This window comes from Marmota monax, unplaced genomic scaffold, assembly GCF_021218885.2.
Source record: "Marmota monax isolate L192 unplaced genomic scaffold, Marmota_monax_Labrador192_F-V1.1 WCK01_AAM20220418_F8-fsc00251, whole genome shotgun sequence".
Taxonomy (NCBI): domain Eukaryota; kingdom Metazoa; phylum Chordata; class Mammalia; order Rodentia; family Sciuridae; genus Marmota; species Marmota monax.
Window position 1 is genome coordinate 277,329 of NW_026694546.1, and position 26,183 is coordinate 303,511.

Sequence of the window (26,183 nt, forward strand, 5' to 3'; positions counted from 1 at the left end):
TTAAAATCGTCACCCCAAGCTGATAGAATCAGGAGGCAGGCCTTTCAGGAGGTAATGAAGTCATGAGGGCAGAGTTCTCATGCATGGGAGTAGTGCCCTATGAAACAGACTCAGAGAGGTCTGTCCCCTCTACCATGTGAGGTTACAGTGAGATGGTGCCTATCTAGAGGGCACAGGCTTTATCAGACACTGAAGCTGCTGGTGACTTGATCTTGACTGACTAACTTCCAGTACTGCAGAAATAAGTTTCTGTTATTTATGGGCTACCCAGTTGATGGAATTTGTTATAGCAGCCCAAACAGATCAAGACACCCAGCCTTACCCCACCCACTTTATAGAATTAATCTCTTCCTCTGTTGTATCTTCATTATACTTAGATTGATTTCACTATGCTGATAATGTTTTTCTGCTTATGTCTATTTCACATCTGATATATTTTTATTTTTTTATTTGTTTTAATTAGTTTTACATGACAGTAGAATACACTTATACACTTTGATATATCATACATAGATGGGATATAATTTCTCATTTTCCTGAGTATACATATTGTAGAATCACATTGGTCATACAGTCACATACATACATACAGTAATAATGTCTGTTTCATTCTACTATCTTTCTTATCCTCACATCCCCTCCCCTCCCCTCCTTTCACTTACCTCTACCTAATCTAAGGTAACACTATTCTTTATATATATATATATATATATATATATATATATATATATCACAATTTTTGTATCTCTGTTTGCATATAAAGTATGTTGATACCCAATTCAAGTCTTCCTACATGTACTTTGGATAATGATGTCCATCATGTTCCACCATCCTTGCTAATCCCCTGCCCCCTTTCTTTCCTTCCCACCCCTCTTTCCTATCTAGAATTCATCTATTCCTCCCATGCTCTCCCTCCCTACTCCACTATGAGTCAACCTCCTTATATCAGAGAAAACATTCCATATTTGTTTTGGGGGGATTGGCTGACTTCACTTAGCATTATCTTCTCCAACACCATCCATTGACCTGAAAATCACATCTAATATTTTTTTAAATGAACAAAATAATAAACAAAAAGTTAAAGGAGAAAATGTTAAAGGCAGCATCAGGAATTGATGATAAACAGGGAATAAAATTTCTCACTGATACATAAAGCTAAAGTCCATTCTTTGTAAAGATTAATGAACTAAATGAATCTTTGGCAGGTCTGATTCTGATTAAAAGAATAAAAAGAAGTTAGCCATTCTGATAGCAAAAAAGGTGATATAATGATAGCTATAAGGAGTTTTATGAATCATGAAAATATTTGGTACCACTTTAGGCCAAAAAATTTAAAACACTGATAAAATAAATGGTTTCCTAAGAAAATAGAAAACACTCAAGAAGAGATATAAAGCTTGAATATACTAATAACCATATTACAAATTATAAAGATAATCAAAGATTTACCACTGAATTCTCTAAGACTAAGAGTTTTATAGATAAACCCCAGCAAGCCTTCGAGAAACAGAAAATTCTATGACATTTAACATATTCTGTAGCATAGCAAAAGTCAGAAAATGGGTCAACATAATTTTCGTGGATAGTACATTACAAAGGAGACTAGTTTCACATATATAAAAGTCTTAAGAAATAAATTAGCATATTAAATCCAACCATTTAATAACAGAAGAGCAAAACAAGTGGCTAATTCTCACCATTGGGCAACCCACTTGTATAATTCACCACGTTGGTTGATTATATGTGATCAGCTCAAAAAGATGCCAAGGAGTACATCTGATAAAATTCAGCACTCTGCCTCATTCAGAATTCTTCACTAACAGTATTTTATTAGAATAAAACATGCTTACCATCTAAAAGAGTATTTACCAAATCCTAAAGGAAATAGCACACTTAATGGTGAAATATTAGAGGCAGTGTTAACTATCAGAACAAGGTAAGGATCTCCATTACCACTGTCATTGCAAGAGAAGGCACCAAGTGACTAAGTTTTATAATTATCTACAAATAAAATCTAAAAAAAAATTGTTATAGGTCAATAAAATGCAAAAAATTAGCATTTGGAAAAATATACCAAAATCATTTATTTTCTTAGAAAAAGAAAAGTAAAATTATATTTTCATATAATAGTGATGAAGCAAGTATTTACATATTCTTACTACATAAAAAGTGTAGCTCTAAGAATTTTTTTACAATTTAGCCCATTTTATCTTCACAACAACCCTGAATGTTATACTCCATGACTGTCACCACTTCACTGAGGGCAGGAACTAAGCCTTAGAAAGGTAAGGAAAGCTTTTTTCCAACATCATAGAACAATTAAGTAGCAGCACCAAGCTGTAAACCTAGGGAACATGGTTGCAGGCTCCATGCTTTGGAAATTAAATTCAAAGTGAAGATCTTCATTATACAATTTTCTGAAGTATACAACGAGACTTTCTGTTAGATTAGCAAAAAAAAAAAAAAAAAAAGAATATGATAAAATGGAGCAGTGATGGTCATTGAAGGATTCAGTCCTACCTATACTGTTACTTGAACTATAAATATAAATAAGTGAAGCCCTTTTAAGGCAATTTCTTGTATGAAGAAGATGAAAATAAACTAGAAATTTATACTAAATTAAGTTGGTCCTCCTTATGTTTGGATTTCACATCTGCAGATTCAACCAACTATCAATCAAAGATATTCAGAAAATAAAGTGTCCACGCTTGAATATGTAGACTTTTTTCCTGTCATTATTCCCTAAATAATACAGTCTAACAACTATTCACATACGTTTATATTATGTTCACTATTATAACTAATCTACAAGTGGTTTAAAGTATATGTGAGGATGTGTGTAGTTTATATGCAAATATTACACCATTTTCTCTATTGAGCATCTGTGGATTTAATATTCCCATGAGTTTATAGAATTAAATTCCCAAAGATACTGAGGAACAACTATACATTTTTTGTATATAATACTTAATACATAATTGTTAGAAATAGAATAAGATGGATAATAAATGTCTATCCATAAAGTAATCTTGAAATAAGGTATGCTGTATCTTTACTGTAAATAGATGCAACCGTTAAAAAGAATATGGTATGGAAAAATCACCAAGCCATTTTTTTCAGACAAACAAACAAGTCAAATCATAGAACATTATGCATAGTTTGATTCCAAACTATTTTTTTAAAGCTTGACACATATATAGGTACTTATGCACAGAGAAGGGGCTTAGGAGAACGTGGTCCCATGTTGGCAGCAAAGACTTCTGGGAAAAAGGCTGGGGGAGGGCAGATATGAAGGAAGACTTTTTAGGGTTTTTGAGTAAGTGATTTTATACTATTTGAATCTCATCCAAAAGGCTATATTTATAAATTTAAAGAAGAGTTATTAGAAGGAAAGCAATTACAAGTAGAAAATAAAATATTATTTTCAATGTCAGAACAGAGGAAAAGAAAAATTCATTTGACTAAAGAATGTATTTAAGCAAAAATGCAAGTAGTTACATCTTTTGTAAAAGGAGTGAGAGACTGGGGGTGGGGATTGGACATGTCCATTCTCTGACCACTTCCATCAAATCCTTCATAAATTGTGAGGGGAGCAAATTCTACTCTACCTTATTGTCACACAGAAGAATGTAAGAAGCTGGGGAAAAGCAGACTTTTCCATGTCATTTAAGAATGCTGAACGGTAAATGCTTCCTCTCGGTAGCAAGATTAACAAGAATTATTTAATGAGAGTTGCATTTGAGAATGTGTTAGATTTGTGAATGGACTGGAACCAAGTGGGTTTTCCATCTATATTATTCTATATTAGTATTATTTATGGTGATATTACAACCACTTTAGGAACAAGGAGAACAAAGCACACCACAGTGAGCTTTTGGTCTCTAACCTGTGGTTGGTTTTGCTCATTTGCAGAGCATAACCCTGTGTTCACGGGAAGCATGTTGGTATTGGGGATGTCCTGGGAGGTGCTTCTCAGCTACAGGACAGGCAAAAGCTGTGTGGCCTAGCATGAAAACCACTGGAGCCAGGAGGTTGTAGACAAGGTTGGAATGTCCCTAACCTAAGTGAGAGCTGCTGTTAGCATGAAATATGCTCTGAAACTGAAAGGCTTCATGTGACAAAAGAATGTAAAATATTCCAAGAATTTTTATATTGATTATATGTTGAGACTTTAGTCTGTTAGATACATTGGATTCAATGTGTTATTAAAATGACTTTCGTCTGCTTCATTGCACTTTCTTTAGGCAGATACTAGAAAGTGTAAAACCGCATTTCCACTGGACAGCCCTGGGCTGTGATCTGTATGTCCTGTCCATGACATCTTTAACATTTTCAAACTCCTTCATGAACATTTCTTTAAGTTTCTGGAAATACAGGTAAGAAGAAATTATTTTCTCTTTTACGAAAATGGACTGAGTGTTGAAGTGATTCACCCAAAGACTTTCTCCATGTAACATATCCCCACATGTAGGGAAAACTTTAAGTAAAACAAAAGGTCTCATTAAAAAAAATTTAAAAAGGAGTTTTTTTTATCATAAATTCTATCCCACTACTTATAGGCAAACACTGTTTATATAATGTGTACACACACACACACCACCCTCCCCCCCCACACACACAACTTATTGATGTTATTATTTCTCTTAGTGTTACCTGTGTTACCCATATTCATACTAATTTTTTTCTAAAATTCTTTTATGGTCTAACATCTGCCTTCACCAGTCCATGAAGGAGGTGGAAACCCTTAGATTGACTCAATTATTGAGCCTAGTCCTGGGTTGTGACAAAAATTGAAGGTTGTTTTAAGAAAAAAATAAAAAAAGGTAGGAAGGATATATTTCCAGAAAGTAAGGTGGGTTTGATTTTAGCCATCTTTTCCCACAGTGGTCTTGTTTGTGAATACAAAGGCTACCCCTGGTTTGCAGCACAGGATAATCAAAGGATGAATGGTTCTCCTGCTATCAAGATTCTCCCAACTTCTTGACCATAGATTCTTCTCAGAAATGGTGTGTTGACTTCCCAAAGTCCAAAATCAATATAGCAAATATAAGGAGAGTTGAAGTTGATCACATAGATCCTTTAACAGTAACTACAAAAAAAAAAAAAAAAAAAGAACTTGGCATTTGACAAATATTTTTCTATAAGGGGCTAGATAGCAAGGATTTTTGGTCTTGTGAGCCAAACAAGTTCCTGTGGTCATTACTTATCTCAGCTGTTGCAACAAAAAGCAGCCATGGACAATATCTACATGAATGGACATGCTCACGTTCCAATAAAACTTTACAAAAGCAGGCAGAGGGCTCATTTTGACCAATTCTGTTATTTGCCAACTCTTGAATTAAGGTTTCCAGCTGAAATCACATCCCAGTTGCAAATAGCCTATGAAATTTACTCAAGAAAAGGAAATACATGTTAACAGAGGGTGCATTCTCTGTATACTCCACTAGCACAGGATTATTGGGGAAGAAGCAACTCAAGATTGGGAGAAGATTCAGACATTTTTATGAAGCAATACTAATAGTGTGATGGCGGCACTGTTGAGGTTCATCATTTTAGGGTTGCCTTGAGATGTTGGGTGGAGAAAGGGTAGAAAAGGTAGCCAGAGGTGGCAATCTGCTGTTGGTTTTTCCCCTGTACAATGGAGAAGAGTTTAAAGTGGTTGTTACAGAGGAATGATTAAACCATTGGGAAACTAGATGACAGGTCAAGCCAGCAACAAGAGGCAGAAATGTTTGGGTAAAGAACAGCATTTCTTATTTTAAAAGAGGAAGAAGAATTGAGTTGCTCCTGGTCCTTTGCTTACAATTCATTTCTCTGCGTTCCTTGATTTTCCTTCCAAATAACCTTCCGTCTCATATCAACCCCATTTGTCTACATATTGGCCTTTCATTATTGAGAGAAAAGAACCATGCCAGGCATCTTCTTATGTTTGCCCTTGGTGCCCTCCAAAGAGAAGGTGTTCAATATTATTTTCACTGGAATTTCAAACCAGAGACAAGGAAGCATGCATGTCCTGAACACAATTTCAAAACCACAAGGCTGTTTTTTTTTTCCCAAGGGTTGGGCTTTAGGTTGAATTGAAAGCCATCTCAATTTAAGAGATCACCTAGAAAAATGCTGACCCACCATGTGAATGGATGAGCATGAAATATGGTAGACAAGCAAGTATCTTTTCTGAGAGTCTGCAGTCAAAGGATAAATGGAGATGACTGATTTTCCTGAATAGATCTGGCTTGTGTTCAAGATAAATGGCCAGCAAGGTAAGATTTGGTGATGAATGAACTGGGATTAGCATTGCAAGCATGATGGAGAAAGGCTTTCTATTCTTGACACTTAAAATCATTACTCTTGGTTAACATCTGCCACAATTAATCACTCTATCCCTGTGTTTCTCAGAGAACATTGTTTGGATCTCAATTTTAGCATCGGTTTTAGTCTATCTTCTATTATCTAGAGATGTATAAGTTTCCACTAGACCAGGATTACCTTCAGAATGGGGATTATTTCAACGGATTTTAGTATCATACTGAAAACTCCAAAATTTCTTCAGAGCATGATTTGGGGAGTGGCAGTCTAAGGCCAAAGAGTGTGAGGAAAGAGTCTGTTGCCTGGGTATGTGTTGCAATTAATTTTTACATAGATTTTATATTTATTTTTTTAGTTTTAGGTGGTAGAGATTATGCAAAATCAGTAAATCTTTGATAAACGACTCTTAGCACCAATAGAGTCCTTAAAGTGTCTTGTACATATTTTTTTGAATTGGATATATTTATATTTTACTTGAATTCCTTTAAAATACAAAAGGGATGGAGGAAATATTGTTCATAACCTTTCTCTTGCGAAGAGTTGCTATGCTTCTTGGAAGACATATTTTGATGAGTGGTATTGACCATGTCCTTCAAAGAATGGTGGAATATATGTATAAGAGTCTGTCTTTGGTGTTGCTGGGAGTGGGTATGTAGTTGAAACCCAGGGACTCAGACATAGCAGACACTCAGCATAACAGAGGCAAAAAGCACAAAGGGCCGTGCTGTGGACTGAACAATGTCACCACCACCCCAATTCATGTTGAAGCTCTGCTCCCTACTGTGACTGTATTTGAAGCCATATGGTATTATATGAGAGGTAAATAAGTTTACATGAATCCATATGGGTGGGGGCCCAATCTGATAAGATCAGTGCCCTTATGAGAAGAAAAAGCATGGATGAGCCAAAAAAAAAAAAAGAATTCCCGTGTCCCCTACAACACACACACACACACACACACACACACACACACACATCCTGTGGTGACAGTTGAAAATAGACACAAGAGCAGAAATATCTTAAGGTCATTTCAATTTATTTCCTGTGGGATGTCCAATGTAATTTTTCTGCTGAAAACACAGTGACCTGAACCATAGAGATTTGTGCTCCCGTGTGAAGGGCTAAGTTGAAGCAGAGAAGTGACAATGCAGCCAGGGATGACATTTTCCAGCTTCCTTGCATCTAGTTAGGCTCATGTGGCCAGTTCTTGCCAAGAGGTCAGGGTTGAAGTAAGGTGTCACCTTTCGGGGAGAAGAGGTTAAATATTGGATGCTCAATCCTCTCACTCACAGGTTGCATTTTGGTAAAGGGCAGATGATATATATTTGTAGGCACCACAGACTCTATAGTCTCAACTGCAATTACATGAGTCTTCTTCATTTTCATTTTTTTTCATAAGAGGCACAATAGAAAATACACAAACAGAGGAGCATAGCCGTGTCCCAATAAAACTTATCTTATAGACATTGAAATTTCATACATTTTTCACATGCCGCAAACAATATTATTGAAATGTTTTACAGCCGCTGAAAAATGTGGAAACCATCATTAGCCTGGAAATCTTACAAAATCTGTCAGTGGACTGATTCGGGCCCAGGACCCTTCATTTGCAGGCTTACTCTTGGTGATTTCTTCACACTACATCACATGACCTGGACACAGCTCACTGGAGGACACTGAGGTCCCACGCAACCGTGGACTGATAAGAAGAGAGGAAGATCAGCCAGGTGAGCTGCTTAGGACAAATGTCCAAGAAAGAAAATCTCAGAGCAAGCCAGAAATAAACCACTGTTTTGTGAATCCAGAGATTTGGGAGAGTCACAGGAGTAGTTAACCAAGATGTGCTTACTCTAATAAAAACTTTCCTCCATTTCTAGTCCCAATAAGAGTCAATCAATTCTACTTTGTTCCCTAAATGTTGGAGTCTTGAAAATGTCAATAAGAGGATAGCATATATCTAGGCTATGTAATGATTTGTGTGAGTTAATGTCTACATCAATGTATTCTTAAGATAATTGAGTCTTTGGAAATGAGAAAATCATACCAAAGCTTGCCCAGACTATGTCCAAAGGCTTTCCCCTTCTATTTTAAAGTAATCTCTGAGGAATCTACGCTAACACTTCATTTAGCCACACTATTTCCCCTATTTCCTTGACAACCTGCTGCATTTCTTACAGTAGCTGATTGGAACTTATTCTACTTTTTTCTCAATGTGTCAATCCTATCCCCATTTCTCCTTTCATAAACTGGCAGACTACATAATTTACCATGAATCCAGGTTTGTATATCCTGATTAGTTCCTCCCTTCCATAGGCAGTAGTTTCCTAATTTCCATGAAACATCTTTGCCTCAGTACCAGTTCTTCTCTTTCTTTCCTTTCTTTTTTCTTCTCCTAAAAAAAGGGGGTCCCCTCCCCGACGGACAAGTGAATTTTATCTTTTCTTCCTTTCCCAATGCACTTTTAACTCCTCTGCTTCTACTTGATTCTTTCCTTCTGCCTTCAGCAACACTATAATCTTTCCTAGCTTTCCTTACAAGGTAGGAAATAAAAGTGTTTTTGAAATTCTGCTGCTCAAACTTATGACTTCTCTTTCTCTACCACATTGAACCAATGTTAGATAGGCAGCTTCCCTTTCTCATGCACACTACCATCCTTTGCAATCAGTTATCATTTTTAAACCAGTGCAACAGCGGCTGAGGTCACCAATGACCTCTCTGCTGACAAATCAATGGTCTTTCCTAAGTCTTTCTCCATCAGAACATCTGTAGTCTTTGGGAATCTTATAACATCACATGTCCCAAGTCTAGGGTGGTCCAACTTATTGCATACAACCTTGGATCCTGTATGAAATAATTCACTAGCCATTGGTTCTGTGTATGCCTCAGTAGAAAAAAAAAAAAAAAAAAAAAAGTGGTAGATTAGAAATGAATCTGAGTGTTAATTCAGGCAATAACAAAAGTTTGTGCAAATTGCTAGAGCTTTCCTCCAGTGTGCATCTGTGTGCTCTTTTGAATTAAAGTGATCAAGACATGTAGTCACCTCTGACAAAGCCAAAGTCCTTCAGGAAGTAGAGGGAAATGGGTGATAACAGGAAAAAAAATGTCAGAAATGTAAGGAAAAGAAGAAAGCACTGTATGAATACACCTCTATGGTAGCACTTACTAGAACCAGATTAAATCAAATAAAATCACCGATATTTGACATTTTTTTGACCCACAAAAATGGCAGTGTCATCTGTCGATCTATTATGTGAAGTGGCTTTTCCTTCTAACTGCCAGTCTTGAAGATCTGGAACTTGTTCATGTTTTACCTCTAGAGCTTATATGAGTGGAATGAATGCATGTTGAGCTGATTCAGAATTCAGTTCAGAATAATGACTGTACATTGTGTAATCTGGATTCAAGTTGGCTGTGCCACAACAGTATGTGTCAACTTACCTAATTCACCTTTGATTTGAGTCAGCATTCCTTGTCTGCAAAATGGGGTTGGCCCCTGCACTGTCTCCCTCAAAGTGTTCTTACAAGGATCAAATAGCATTGCACACATGACAGCATTTGGTCATCAACAACAAGCTCTGAATCTTTATATAATTTATAGCCAGGGTTCACACATTATAGATCCTATTCAGGTGAACTAACATTGACATGAGACAAAACTACCAGTGTGACCTGCTACCGTTTTCTATTTCACAAATAAATTAAAGAGGACTTAGAAGGGACCTACCTCAGGTCACATACCTATGATGTGTATCTGCTCCTAAGAATTTCCTAGGCTATTACCCATTAACTCCAAACACCACTTTTAAGGAAAGCATTTAAAAATTTGTACTGTTTTCATACTCGACTAAAAACTTTGGCCCCAAGAAGCATACTAGTAAGGTTTTTTTTTTTGTTTTTTTTTTTTTTAACATTGAAATATTCCATCATCTGCTCCTTAAAACTAAGGATTCTTCCAGATACCACTTGGAGCTTTGCTCCTGTCTTCCACCCACCAGTGCACGGATTAACTCCAGCCTCCAGGTTGCAAAAGATCTCCTGGACCCCTCCTGCTACCTAGTCAAATGTTTTTGACTCAATTCCAAGGAATTCACCTCTGTTTTATTAAAATCATTTTATCATATTACAACCTTTCAAGAAAGACATGGACTCTCACAGGGAGATAAATAGAACCAATCTATTTTATATCATCAAAGTCCTTAAATGATGAAGATATGAAATACCAATTTCTTTTTTTTTTCTTCCTGTTCATCATTGTGCAGAAGGATTATTGAGGCTAATTGAAGCCTGTTTCATTTTTTTTTTCTGCTATTGATGTGAGTTTTAGCTGAAGTGGAATGAAACATATCGTATAGGAAGGGAGATTACTTTTACAAATTAAACCAATGTATCTTACTGAGTTCTATTTCCAGAAATGTGACCTTATTACACTTCATAATTAAAAATGAGAGCAATAAAGACATGCTAGCCAACATGCCTTCTCATAATGCCTGCTGGATTTGAATTAAGTTTGGGTCTTGACCATTAAAACATCACAAGGTACCCTGTGGGGAACTGTGATGGAAAGCTCCCCATTGGTATCAGCATTCTTGGGCCATTCCAGACCAAGTGTCAGCCCTGTGTGTTCTTAGCAAATAAAGGGCTCTTGAGGATTCTTATCGGTGCTATAAAAGAAGAAAACAGGCTTCTCAATGTGGTTGTCTGCAAGATGGGTAAGAAGAAAGGGAAGGGAGAAGAGACAAAGGAGAGGAAGACAGGCAGGCTTGTAATCCTGGTTCATTTCAAAGAAAAAGAATGGGTGAGGGGAAAAGAGATTCAGGACATGGGTGCAGGCCAGATGTACCCTTGCACAGAAGGGCTGGCTGGCAGAGGGAGCCACAGAAGAGTCGGAATATCATGGATGATCTGAGCAAAGGAGGGAGACGTTGTGCTATGAAATTCTTAGCAAAGAAATCAAATGTTTTTTTAGAGCATCCAAAAAGATGATGAGATTTAGCAGGGCAGATTTGACTAGATAAAGAACAGGAGTGAAATGTAAATAATCATAATAATAATGTTGTTCAAATTTGCCAGTAAAGCAGGGCAGTGCTAAACTCTTAACTCTATTTTCTCCTGGAATGAGAAAATAGAGTTAAGATGATGAAATCCTGGGGATTATAATACAATATTTTTTAAAAAATAGGGTGCCTTTAAGGCAACACATCTAAAACTATTAGTATGCATCCCTCGTGGTCAGGGCAGGATTTAGACAAAGAAACTTAGCAACTTATCTGTAATCCCAAATCAAACTGGAGGTCCATTGGTCACATCTCTGGATTTTATCTCCATCCACATTTGCTCTGCATCTACGATCTCTCCTGGTAGAAGTTGTTAAAATGCTTTTCATCTTTTGTGTCCAACTGGACTCTATCCCAGGCAAAGTAAATTTCGAACAGTTTAGAGTCTCAAAAACAAACCTGCACTTGAGAATCTCACATCTCCAGTATCTTTCTTGTTTTGCTCTGCAGTACAGAATGCATCAGTCATATATTTAAACAGCAAATGTGACCTGGGGGATGGATGAGATTTCAAGCATCACCTGGTTCAAACTGAAACTGTCCACTCAAAATGGTGAGTTGCCCTTGATAGTGAACCATTTGGGTAGAATACATTAGTGACCACTTCTGATTGTGTTTTCATCCTGCTGAAGAGTTATGTCAACCCAAGCAAGGTTTTAAAACTGTCCCACATCTGTCAACTATAAATACAGCATTCCCCTGTTTATCCATAGTTTTCTGTAGTTTTGCTTACTCAAAGTTAGCTGTGGTCTGCATATATTAAGTGGAGCATTTCAAAGTAAACAATTCTTAAGTTTTAAATTGAGTGCCATTCTGATTAGCATGATGAAATTTCTCACTGTCCTTCTTCATCCCACTCTGGACATGAATCGTCTCATTGTCCAGTGTAAGCATCCTGTGCAGACTACCCACCTATTAGTCACTTAGTAGTCATCCCAGTTTTCAGGTTGTCACGTCATGATAGTGCTTGTGTTCGGTTAACTCTTATTTTGCTTCATGGTGCCCTGATTTGTTCTTCTGTTGATAATTTTTCTATTCATAGTTATTGTTTATCTCTTCATGTGTCTAATTTACAAACTAAGTTTTATTATACGTATGTATGTATAGGGAAAAAACACAGAATATAAAGGATTCAATGAAAACTGCAGCTTTAGGAATCGACTGAGGGTCTTGAAATGTACCCTACAATGATAAGGGTGGGCAAAGATAGCTGATAGGTACATAATAGACGATAGGTAGATAGATGGATCTCTCCACCTCTGAACAGAGGCAGGTAGATGATAGGAAGATATGTAGTAATAATGATAATGATAGGTAGATGTTAGATATGATATGTAGGTAGGGAGATAGATACTGATAGGAAAAGTAGATAGATAGATTGATAGATAGATAGATAGATAGACAGATATAGACAAACATATTTTGGTTTCCCTAGAAAGATTCAATCTTTTCCTGAAGTTCAGCTAAACTGTCTTTTGATTTCAATGAAATTCCGCAGGATATAAAACCCCTTCTCACTTAGGCTAAACATTTAGTCTGATAATGCCATTCATAAAATAATTTGTAATAAACAAAAATGTATTTGGTTCTTGATTCTAGAGACTGGGCAGTCCAAGAGCATGGTGCCAGCATCTGGCGAGGGGGAAGGCAGAAGGGCCATGGTGTGTGTGTGTGTGTGTGTGTGTGTTTGTGTGTGTGTGTGTGTGTGTAACATTGCCTTTCCCTGTTTTTTTTTGTTCTATCCACGCCCCCCTCTCCAGATGAAAAGATAATGCTCACTGATATTGAGGGCAGATCTTCCTAACTCAGACCACCTGTTTCCATGCAGTCTCCTCTGGAAATACCCTCATTGTCACTCCTATCCTTTAACCAACTCCCTAGGTATTCCTTAATATAGTCAAGTTGGTGCCTGAAATTATCCACCATGGCCAACTTGGTGATTTTGCAACCCAACCCAAAATACCATTAAATAGTGTTTGGTAGGAAATGCAGTCTCCTATCTTTAAAGCCAGTTTCTCACATTTCATTTCAAAATTCAAGAGAGTATTTAAATCCATACCCTGTATAGAAAAGTAAAGCATTTAATCTTCAGAATAAGGTGAATACTTAAGGCTTCATAATGAAAGTAGGGAGACACTCCCTCCAGGTCGATATCCCACATGTGCACAGCTCAGCGACAACAGAATGGATCAGGTTTGAGCACAGGACATTTTTAAATGACCCCTGCAATTGCATCTACAGCCAGGGTGGTGGACCACTGTTGTAGGCTATCAGGAATAGAAGCTATTTAAGTGTCTCCTAGTCATGGCTCACATTTGCAGGGCCTCATTACGGCCTGACACCATGGAATAAGCTGGGGCTGCAGCCATAGAACAGACTTAGATTTGAACCTGGCCATTGCCATTACCAGCTGTGTGACCTTGGGTAAGTTATTCAGCATTTCTCAACTTCAGTTACCTCACTTGTAAATGAATTGATAACAGGGCCCACTGCTGGGTTTATAATCCCAATGATGGATAAGCCACAGAAAGCACCCTGTGTAATTTCTAGAATATATCTGGGAAATGCAAAAGAATCATTATCATTATTATTTGGGATCAGGGGGAGGGAGGAGACAGACAAGATGAAGGTGAAGCAGAAGTGGTTATGCAGAAAACATAAAAGATTCAGTTACTTTGGGTAAGGAGGCCCAAGGACTGATTAGGATCTGTTTTGTTTCATTTTTGATACTGGGGATTGAACCCAGTGGCACTTAGCCACTGAGACACATCCCCCAGCCCATTTTTAAAGTTTTATTGATTTGTTTGCTGATTCATTTATTTTGCAACAGGTTCTTGCTAAGTTGCCCAGGGCCTTGCTAATTTGCTGAGTCTGGCTTGGAACTTGTGATCCTCCTGGCTCAGCATCCTGTGCCTCAGATATGCACCATCACCCTGGCTGATTAGGGCTTTTATCATGCCTCCTCCCATCTTTATCAAACTCAGCTGTAGGAAGAGTCAAGTGCAGGTCACCACCTTTTAGTTGCAATTCTTAATATGCTAGCAGTTCCTCATGTTTTATCAGTTTCTTTCTACTCAGTGACCCCAATCATCAGCCAGAGAACAGGGTAACCAAACTTACCCTGACTGCGTGCAATCAAGCCTCATCTAAAGAAAGCCCTGGGAGGTCTCAGTTTCCTCTTGCAAAGTGCCAACACAGATGCCTCCAGGAAATGTCTGAGCCATTAACCCTGCTCTTGAGCACCTGAGAGAGCAACAGCCAGTCACTAGTCAAGAGTTCCCCTGCTGGGCACAGTGGCACACATGTATAGTCCCAGTGGTTCAGGAGGCTGAGGCAGAAGGATCTCGAGTTCAAAGCCAGCCTTAGCAACTTAGCGAGGCCCTGAGCAACTTAGAGAGATCCTGTCTCTAAATAATATATATATATATATATATATATATATATATTTATATATATATATATATTAGTGGACTGGAGATGTGGCTCAGTGGTTAAATGCCCCAGTGTTCAATCCCTGGTACAAAAAAAAAAAAAAAAAAAGACTGTTCCTGCTTTTTTTTTCACTTGAATGGAACCATCTTCGGAAATACCCTGGGTCTCCTTGACTGAGCCACACCAGCTGAGACCTACCAAGTTTAACATGAAGATAATTAAGCTGATTTTTAAAGGATTAACATGCCAGGACTTCGACAGCCAGATGTGTGCTGTCCCGTTTTATGCAGAAGCCATGCAAAGCTGAATAGAGCCAGGGATGTCATCTTGGTAGAGATGTCTCTAGAATCCATCAGAACTCTCAATGCCCTCAGCATGTCTTGCCTCTCCGGTACTGTTATTGGAGCAAATCTTCATTTTTGCCCAGAGTGGATTTGATTCTGGAAAATAACTAAGAGCTATTCAGCGTGAAGCCTTGTGAAAAGGATGGTGATTAAGCAGTTATTAATAAGCACTGTGGGTAATAAACAAGGGTGAGTTGGATATTGATTTTTTTGGACACAGATCATAAACTGATTCTGAGAAAAATCAGAAATGCAGGCATATGAGCCTTCCCACACACTCTTGCCTCTTAAGTGAAGAGAAATGAAAATACATGCCAAAGGCATACTGTGTACTGGGTACTTTCCTGGGTACTTTCCATACATAATCTTGTTGGATCCTCACAATAATCATATGAACAAAGTTTGTGAAAAAGGAAACACACACTCATGGCAAAAAAGTTATTCAATCTCCCAGAGGTAATGAATGGCAGAGACACAATCAAACTGAAGGCTTCATGACACCCTAATGCTCACAACCTAGGACTTGCCCAGTGGACTTTGGATGCAGCCAGACTTGTGACCTGGTTCCCTTCCCAGCTACCTTCGCCTCTCCTCATTCTCTTCCATCACCTTTTCTCTGAATTTCAGCTTCCTCCCGGATACCCTCTCACTCTTTGAAACATGGAGTCAGTGTAATTCTGTCAAACAAAGTAAAACCTTTCAACAAGCCCTAACAAAAGAGTTTTCATAGATGGATTGGGAAAATACCCCTACTTTTCTTTGAAATCAACAACAAGCAAGCAATTAAAAAGCAAGAAAGATAGTCACACAACATGTTGGAAATAACTGTGAGACAAGAGCACCCAACAATAGCAACAGTTCTTGTTCCGGGAAGTCTTTGCAAACATTGAATTAGCAATACTGAACCCATTGTTCCCAAAGATAGTTAGGACTGGATTCCTATGAGCCTCTGGTGACAATATTTTCATCAATCAATCGATACATGACTTTGTTTCATGTGTACTTCTTTTTAAAAGTCTCCTTATTTAATATGTATGGATAATTCATTAACATTGAACTAACAGCCAACAGCACTGTAACCCATGCCTGAGCAAAATACAGTTTAAACACATGTATTTTCCTCTATGGCACATATATCAGCCTACTTGTGCTTGGTAACACTAACCAGCACTTTAACATTCTATTTAAAAAATGGTCCAGTTAGTGCTAGTTTCCACATTTGTGAGCTTTTCATTGGTGATTTTGGCATTTAAAATGGCCACCATAGTGTTAAAGTGCTGGTTAGCGTTTGTTTTTTGTCAAAAAGTCTAAAAAAACACAAAACTTAACAGAAAGAACTTAAGAATTTGGAATGCAAAGCAAAACTCAAATCTTATTGGGAACATAAAGAGACAAATCAAAAACAAAACAAAAAAATATCAAAAAGTTTAAAAATATAGAGATGGACCAATAAAATCCAAAGAAAAGAATTATTATGAACTTTATAAGAGATAGCACTAAATTCCTGGTGAAAAGATTTCGTGAAATCAAAGAGAAATACTTTAAAATAATGTAGATTCAATTCACAGTGAAGATTGAATAGCTGTTGGTAACTGTTTAGTAAACACAAGCATTGTTTTTCACAAAGGACACAAAATAGCTGGATAAATAGTCAAATGCCATAGGAGATCTTGTTTCATTTCTCTCAGTCCACAAAAGAGCCAATAAAAAATAAAAAATTAAAAAGGTAAAGCCAAGGAATAAAATAAAATAAACCAAAATTAACCAAGGAATATTAAAAATGGGAACATAATTGTATAATTGATATATCTATCTACATACTAAATACAACTAAAAATGTGAGACCATGTTTTCACTGAAAGCATTCATGAATCACTGGCAAAACTCTAGTTTTGAGGCCAGAAAGTAAAATCTCCATACATTCCTAAAAGGAAAATGTTCAGAAATATCCCTCTTGAAACAATAAAATATGGATAAACACAAAAGAGCAGTAAAAAAAAATACTCAACCATCTGGAAAATTTAAGACATTTAATAAGCTTTGAGTTAATCACAAATAGCTAGAAATCAAAGATAAGAAAGGATCACATACCAGTAGCTATGGAGACACAGCAAAAGCAGAAATCAGAGGGAAATCTTTAGCACATACATTAACAGATTGGAAAAATAAATGAGTAACTTAAACAGTCAAACTGACATCTGTAACTCATAAAATAAAATAAACCAAAATTAACCAACCAACAAGAAGAATGAGGAAGACCGAAAAAATTCCTACCTCCACTAAAATCAATCTCACACTCATCAAAATGCGAACATTAAAATGAAATGATTAAAAATGGCTGTGTCCTTGCGTAAGGAAGGACCTTCCATAACAGGGAAAACTAAACTACTTGGCAATAAGGAAAAAAATAATATTATATATAATATATAATATATTATTATAATATATAATATTATATGTATAATATATATATTTGATTCTTAAAATGTAAGCAAAAAAGAAAAAAATGGGGAAAAAATGCACCCTGTACCACAAAATGGAAATTTCTTAAGGTCTAAAAAGCTTTCAAACTCAATAAGAAAAAAAAAATTAAGTGATTAAGAAAAAACTGGGTAAAGATATGAACAGATATTTCAAGAGCAAATGGCTCTCAAAATTACAAAAACTTGCTGGCCACCATAGCACACCCCTGTAATCCCAGCAGCTAGGGAGGCTGAGGTAGGAGGATCATGAGTTCAAAGCCAGCCTCAGCAACTTAGTGAGGCCCTAAGCAATTTAGCGAGACTCTGTGTCTAAATAAAATATGAAAAGGGGCTGGGGATATGGCTCAGTGAGGGGTTAAGTGCCCCTGGTTCAATCCTCAGTGCAAAAAAAAAAAAAAAATCACAAAAACACGTTCAACTTCACTCACAATTAGAAAAATGAACATGAGAATCAAATTCCTATGTGTGATTTATTTATTTATTCATTTGTTTATATTTTATTCATTTACTTCCTTACTATCAAGTAGGCAAAGATCAAAAATGTTGGATAATGCACTGTCTCACACAGTGGTAGGAAAAGAGGTGCTTGCATTGCTGGAATAGAGAAAATTGTGCCTATTTTAACAGGAATGAAGACCAAGAAACTAAGGTACATTTGCCTTTGATTCAGAAATTCTTTCTCTGGAAATGTAGCCATGAAATACACTTACAGAATTGTGAAATAACATAGGTACAAGTTCATTATAATACAATTTACAGTAGCAAAAGAATTAAAACAACTTAAATATGTACCAGCAGAATGTGAGCTAAATATATTGGACACTAGTCCTTCCTTATCTGTGGGGGATACATTTCAAGACATCTCCCCCCCCCCACCAGCTAATGCCTGAAACTGCATATAGTACCAAACCCTGTATATACTATGTATTTTCCTATACATACATACCTGAGTGAAATTGATTAATGAGTCACAGTAAAAAATTAACAAGTAATTCACAATAAAATATAGCAACTATAATAATAAGATGCAATAAAAATTATTTAAAACATGAATATTTGTTTCTGGAATTTTCTATTGACTATTTTCAGACCCAGTTGACTACAAGTAATCAAAACCTCAGAAAGCAAAACTGAGGATCAGAGGAGACCTTTGTGGTCATAGAAGGGTTATAGTGTATTTAAAAAGTGAAACAGCTCTAAACACACAACTAGGAACCAGGCTTAGGGTTTGTAATTGAAACTAATAGCAAAATGCAAAACAGAAGTTTGGGTCTAATATGCTACTGGTTATGTCCACAAAATATTGTATGTTTATATCCATACACCTATGTACTGATGTACTTGTGTGGCGCCTGACATCTGGGGACGGAAATTGAGAGTAGTTCCTACCTAGTCCGGGAAGGATGGTGACTCAGTGATGGGCTGGGGGAAAGGCGTCACCCTACAAGGTTCACAGTGTACCTTTCTGCAGATTTTGGGTTTTGGATCTATGCATCATGTATTTAAAATAAGTATTTTAACTCTAAAATTTTGCATGTGTCTATATGTGGTGGGGAAGTTTGGATTTTAATTAAAGGACACAGAGAATGCCCAGCATGGGAGTCTGTTGGCCAGGAGTACAGGACTTGGAGAGAATTGGCACCCATGTTCCCTGTCTGTCCTCTGGGGCATTTCTCTCTGGTCTCAGCTCTGCTGTCCCTCTGCACTGTGACATCTTCTGTTGAGCAGGACCTAACTTTGCTGTCAACTTCAGAGCCCACAATCTTCTATCTCTAGGTTCAAGTTCTAGAAGAAGAGGGGCAATGGGTCCTAGCCTTGTCTGTGAATTGTTCTCCCCTAAATCCAGCTCTATTTTTCAAAGGATAGAAGAGAGGGGGATAACACAAACATAAACCCATTTCTTCACCAAGGCTGTCAGTAAAAAAAATAGTTTACCAACAAGAGGAAATGTAGAGACCTAGGCAGCGACAGGCAGGCCCAATATAAAATAGGCGAGAAAGGGCACAGGCCTTGAAGCCACACGTGTGTCTTTATATTCCTACTCTGCTGCTACTCAGCTACACGACGCTGAGCTAACAATAACCTCTACCTCTCTGGAATGTTTTGTTGTGAGTACTGCTGGTGATAGTTTATTAAGCACATAGTAGGTGCTTGATAAATGGTAAGCATTATTGTCAAGTTTTAAAGTATTGCATGATTTCCCTTACACGTGGAATCTTAAAAAGTCCTCATAGAAACAGAGAGTAGAACAATAGTTTTCAGAGCCTGGAGAAGGGGAATGGATAAGAAAAAATGTTAGTCAAAGGATATAAAATGACAGACAGGAGGAATAACTACTAGTGCTATGGTGAAGATCTGGGATGTCCCCTAAAGGTCCATATGTCAAAAAAGGCTTAGTCCCCCAGTTTGGTGCTATTGGAATGTGATGGTAGGGCCTAGTTGGAGGGCTTCTGGTCATTAGGGATATGCCCTCAAAAAAAAAACCTTTTTTAAAAAAAGAATGTTTAACCAAGCATTTGGCACCCATGGCCCAGTCAAGTTGACACATAAAATTGACCATTCAGCATAAGAGTGAATATGGAATGTTGAGGGCCACAGCCGAGTCGGGATGATGCATGGCATTTTTGCCAGAAGTAGTGGTTGAGAGGTGACGCTAGCGAGCCATTAATATGATGACTTTTGAGTTCTGGCAGAGTTCCTGTTGAGTTCCGCTTGAGCTCTCGCGGGATTCCCAGAGAGTTCCCATTGGTTGGGGAAGTGCCGGAGGAGGGATATTTCTGGTTGCTGGTTGCTGGAGGAGCCGCATGGTGTTTGGGGGAGTTCCCGGGAGCATGTGTGTGGAGTGTGCTGGTGGAGTTCAGAAATAAAGTTTGTTCCTGCTTCAGTGGCTCGTGATTTGTGCCCAGCCAGACTGTGGCATTGGAATAAACTCAGAAAGCTAGCAAGCATAATTGAGAGTTTGGTATGAGATGAGAAGAAGAAACTACTAGAGGACAGTTTAATGCAGATCTGAACAGTTAGAGCTGCAAAGCAACCACAGAAGAATTTATTTGGCATCATTGATGTCTCATTTATGGGGTGGGAGGGTGTGCAGGTGAGCAGTGTAACAAACAGTATACGAACCTGTATAAACTTAGAGTAGCCTGAGAAATGCTTCTACAGTCAATAAGCACTGAGAATGAAAGCCTAATTGTTTCTATTTTTTATTATTAAATTATTTATTCTAATTTGTTATACATGATGGGCAGAATGCAATTCATTTCATATCACACATATAGAGTACAATTTTTCAAGTCGCTAATTGCACACAAAATATTTTCACAGCATTCGTGTCTTCATACATGTACTTTGGGTAACAATGTCTAACTCATTGCACTGTCAGTCCTATCCACTTGCCCACTTCTTTCCCCTCTCACTCCTTTGCCCTCTCTAAAGTTCCTCCATTCCTCCCATGCTTCCCCCCGCCCATCGCCATTATGAGTCAGCATCCTCATATCAAAGAAAACATTAGGCCTTTGGTATTTTGGGATTGGCTTGCTTCACCTAGCATTATATTCTCCAACTCCAAACATTTACCTGCAATAATTTTATTCTCTTTTAATGCTGAGTAATGTTCCATTGAGTGTACATACCAAAGTTTCCCTATCCATTCATCTACTGAAGGGCATCTGGGTTGGATCCACAGTTTAGCTATTGTGAATTGTGCTGCTATAAACATTGGTGTGGCTGTGTCCCTGTAGTATGCTGTTTTAAGTCCTTTGGGTATAAACCGAGGAGTGGGCTAGCTGGGTCAAATGGTGGTTCCATTCCAAGTTTTCCAAGGAGTCTCCATATCCTTTCATTCATCTTTTGTCCAAGTAAAATTGCACACCACTGCTGAGACACTGGCACCAAGAGGGCAAAAGTTCCTTGGCAAGAAATTTTGCTCTTCTTAGGGCTGATTGTGTGGTGTTCACATTCACGTGACATCATAGGAGCCGAATGTGGCTCTTGATAGAATAGTGCTGATCTCCCAGCTCGAGGCTTAGACAGGAGAAGTGTGATCAAGACATGCTGAGTTCCCTCCAGAATGGGCTCACCTAGTTCTTCCAGTGATTTCCATCTAGGGGCTGAAGATAGAAATTTAGTACTAATGCAGCCTAATGAGGATAATTTGTAAAACCAGGGAACCAAATGACACCAAATGACAGAGGCAGTGGTTCTCAACTTTGCACATAAATGTCACTCTTGAAGCTTTCAAAACCTGCCAGAGCAAGGGAATTCTAAATTAGAATAAGAAACCTTTCCAGGTGAGGCTAACATGCAGGCAATGTTAAGAAGAAACAATTTAAGGGAGAAAAGAGAAATCAAACCTGGAAGAATTCCATTTCAGACATTGGTTTGGCTAAAGGCCCTGCAAGAAAAGGAAGACCTGAGATGAAAAGGTTTTGAGAAGAGGAAATGTGAATGGTATCAAACTCCCCAGAGTGAATCAGAGGAGGTCAGAGAAACAACCAAAGCATCTGAAGGCAGTCTGTACCCTTGACAAGCTTTTGGTGGAGTTATGGGGGCAGAAACCAGATTGGAGTGAGTAGAAGTGGAAATGGTCATTGTAGGCAAAATTTTTGAGTTTTGCTCTGAATGGATGAGTGTAAATGGTGCGGCATCTACTGTTGGATGTGGGGAAATAGGAGCCTTTTACCATGCTGATGAGAAGAACCCAATGGAAAGGAAGAATTTCATGAGGTTCAAGAAAAGGATAGTGACTTTAGCAGTGAAGTCCCTGAGAAAGCAAAAGAAGGTGGAGTTTGGATAAAAAGTTAAAAGGACTAGTCTTCAAAGGGAGCAGGGATCCTCTTCCTGTGAACCAGGATGAAGGTCAGAATAAGTGTACTAATCAAGGCGGTTTTGTAAGTTTGGTGGCCGGAAGATGAGGGAGTCTCTTTCTAATGACTCTTATTGACATTTATTTATATCAATAATCTCACAACATAAATATTATTTTGAAGACTGTTTTGGTCACCCACTGGATTTATCAAGGACACATTTTTATGCCAAGAAATACACATCTCAATCATGCCTTTAAAATTACTGCGTTGAGTTGACCATTCTCTATTCAATCAATATTGTTTGGGTGGGGGAATATGGATTTTTCTCCATCTCTTTGATGATAAATATCTTCAAGTACATTTTCTTTCTTTTCTCAGGATAAATTTCTCAGTAGGGGATTCTTATCGTGTAATTCAGTGTTCTCCAGAGAAACAGAACCAATAAAATATATAAAGATATATGAGGGGATTTGTTGTTGGACTTGGCTCCTGGGATTATGGAAAAACCAAAAGCCTCATGATTTGCTGTCTGCAAACTAGAGAACCAGGAAAGTTGGTGGTGTCAATCAATCCCAGTCTAAAGGCTTGTGAGTCAGGGGAGCCAATGTATTAATTCTCAGCCTCTGAGTCTGAAGACCCAAGAAGTAGGAGTGGCTGCTGATGTAAGTTCCAGAGTCCCAAAACCGGAGAACCAAAATCTCCAAGGTCCAAAGTAAAGAGGAGAAGGATGCCCCAACTCAAGAAGAAAGAGTGAATTTCCCCTTCCTCTGCCCTTTTGCTCTATCTGGATATTCCACAGATTGGATACTGCTGGCAGTATTGGTAAGGACAGATCTTCTTTCTCAGTCCACTTGTTCAAATGCTAATCCCTCCCAGAAACACCCCAAATAATGATTTGTCAGCTATCTGTACATCCCTTAACCTGGTCTCATTGACACATAAAATTAACCATCACGACTATTTGTCAACTTTCCCTCTTCCAGTATTTTTATTGCTCCTTTAGAAAACCAAAATTCTACTTTAAAGAAAGTGAAAGATATAATGGCTGCTTTCTTCCAACATCTTATGCTAGATAGACAAAAATGTTTACCTGTGGCATGAATTTATTTCATCAGCCTCTTTTGATATAGTGTGGACTCATGTACCTACAAAGAGACCACAGATTGGTTGAACCTCATGTGAAATTTCATTAATTGTTTAAAGAGAAGCTTCTTGATTTTTGTGCTAACACAACGGTCAACAAGGAGCTGTTTGGCTAACCTTATATTAAAAAAAAAAAAGTCCTTGTAGAAATTGAAAGGCACTGCAGTTTAAATTCACAGGAATGATTCTTTCCTCTACTTCAATGGGTGCTTCCAACACACACACACACACACACACACACACACACACACATCTCTTGTTATCTTCATGCTTCTGTTCATTTTTGATAGTTTGACTCATGAAATTCTTGACGTTCAAAGACTGACCTTAAGCCCTTTGAAAATAAGACTCGTGCCTAACTTGGTTCAAATGCTCCTGGCACCCCTCCATCCAAAAGCAATTCTCAGTTCTTGATAAGGCACTGAACCATTCATTGACTTCTCCTCCCTTCCCAAACACTGAAAGCAAATTTGCAGGATGCTACCTGCTATTTCTTTTTGAATTGCCTTACATTGTACAGTATAGAATCACAAGATCGTTAACACTTGATGTGAAACTCTTAACCAGCCAAGGTTACCCCAAGACCCCAAATCTCTTTCTAATGTCAAAGATGAGAGGTCTTTTTAAAATACAAATGTAATCAGCTTTTCTTATTATGTAAAGCCTGTAATAACTGCCCACGGCTCTTGGAATCAAAGATATCCCTCCTTAAGTGGACCTACAAGAATCCTCCATTGTAGGCTGTTCTTTCTAGTGAAGAGTCTATATTTATTTGATCACTCTCTCTCCCTCCCTCTGTTTCTCTCTCTCTCCCCCTCCCTCCTTCCCCCCTCCCAGAGTGCCGCAGTCTGGCTGGGCACAATCAGGAGCCACTTGTCAAAAGAAACTAACTTTATTTTTAGAACCACACACGACAAACAAAATAGTCTCTCAGGAAAAACCCTCAGAGCCTCAACTGCCACCACCGGCTTTCCCCAAGCCTCTCTCTCCCACACAAGCTTCTCTCCACCTCCCACAATCCTCCTGCTCTTGAGGCCGATTGGCTGGGTCACGTGGGCGGAGCCAAAAAAGTCCCCCAATGAGCAGCTCCGTGGTCTGAAAGGGCAGGGAAACAGTCCAATGAGCATCACCGCAGAGGAGCCAATCAGCTAGATGTTGCTGGGGCTGCTGTGAGCCAATCGTCAGCCGGCAGCTGGAAGTTTGCTGGCAGCTGGAAGTTTGCTGGGGCCCCTTCGGCTGTGGCTCTCAACACCAGAGTGCAAGTTTTATGAGAATCAGCAGCACCTGTTTCCTTCATCAGTACATATCCATCATCAAGTACAGCATCCAAGAAATGTTGAATTAAAGAGTGAAAAAATGAGTGGATGATGTTGAGAGTCACAGCCTCAAAGAATTCCAGATGGGTAGCTGAGAACCTGACCCCATGGTGGTGTTTTAGGGGTCATAGGGGAAGTAGGCACTAGAGTTCGGTAAGTGGCTTAGAACATTAAGAACCTTCTTAATGTGTTTGCACAGAAATGTTTCCAAGAATCAACGTGCCCACTGTAGCTGCACACTACAGTCTGTGCCCACCTGTGTTTTATGAGAACAGATTCCATTGCATGCAATTTTTAAATGGGTCTTGAATCTCCAAGAGGATTCTTAAAAACACTAGTTTAATACAACTTCTAAATAAGAACAAGGTACCTGCAGAAGTAAAATCTGGTTCTTTGAATCCTTGGTTAATGCCTTATCCATTGCACTTTCTAGCAAATAATGATTATTCTTCATTATGGTTATTATGATTATTAATTATTATTATTCATCTAAAACATTTGTTTTAGTCAGTTCCTGATTCTTTGGGAATCCCCCTGGGTAAAATGAGCTCTGGGAAATGCCTGACTCTCTGTTCAAGAGCTGGCTAACTGTCCCTCATTGTCCAGACTCATGGCTTCTTCTTGGGTCCTCACTAGCAGAGAGCTCTGAGGGTGCCATGCAGCCTAGGGCTTCTCATCCCTCATTTGCCTCTCGTCCTTAACTAATGAAGCCTCGTGCCCTTGTTGGGCCTTGTTTCTACAAGGCTGGACACCTTCTTTTAACAGAACATACTTGAAAAACAAGATATTTTCCTTTGTGCTAGAAACAAATGGTGATTAATGTGCTCATTGTAATTAATCTGTGGTGACAGATTAGCAGTGTAGCAGCAGTTCTTTTGCTGCTCTGGGAGCCTTCCTTGATAGGACAGCTGGTGAGAGGGGACACCAAATTCAATTTGTTTCTCATTTGCATACATATGACAGCCATCTGTGCTAATAGCACTGCAATGTCTCCATTAGATACAGTGCTGGTGTGTAGCTCTCCCAGGCTCCCCGTAGGACTGGGGAACTCACAGCATAAATATTTGTAGAGGGAAAAGGGTGGAGTTACTGGAGCATAACCAACCATGTCCCTCCTCTACCAAAGGCTAAACATTAAACATGGGCTGAGAGTCTTCTTACCCATAAGAAGCCAGTCTTCTTTGGAGAACTCCAGCTCCCTTCATTGAAAAGTCTTACCCTCTGCATGTCACAGATCCAATCAAATTACTCATGGTCTATTTCCTATTATCTAGTCACTCAAAAACCAGCTTCACGT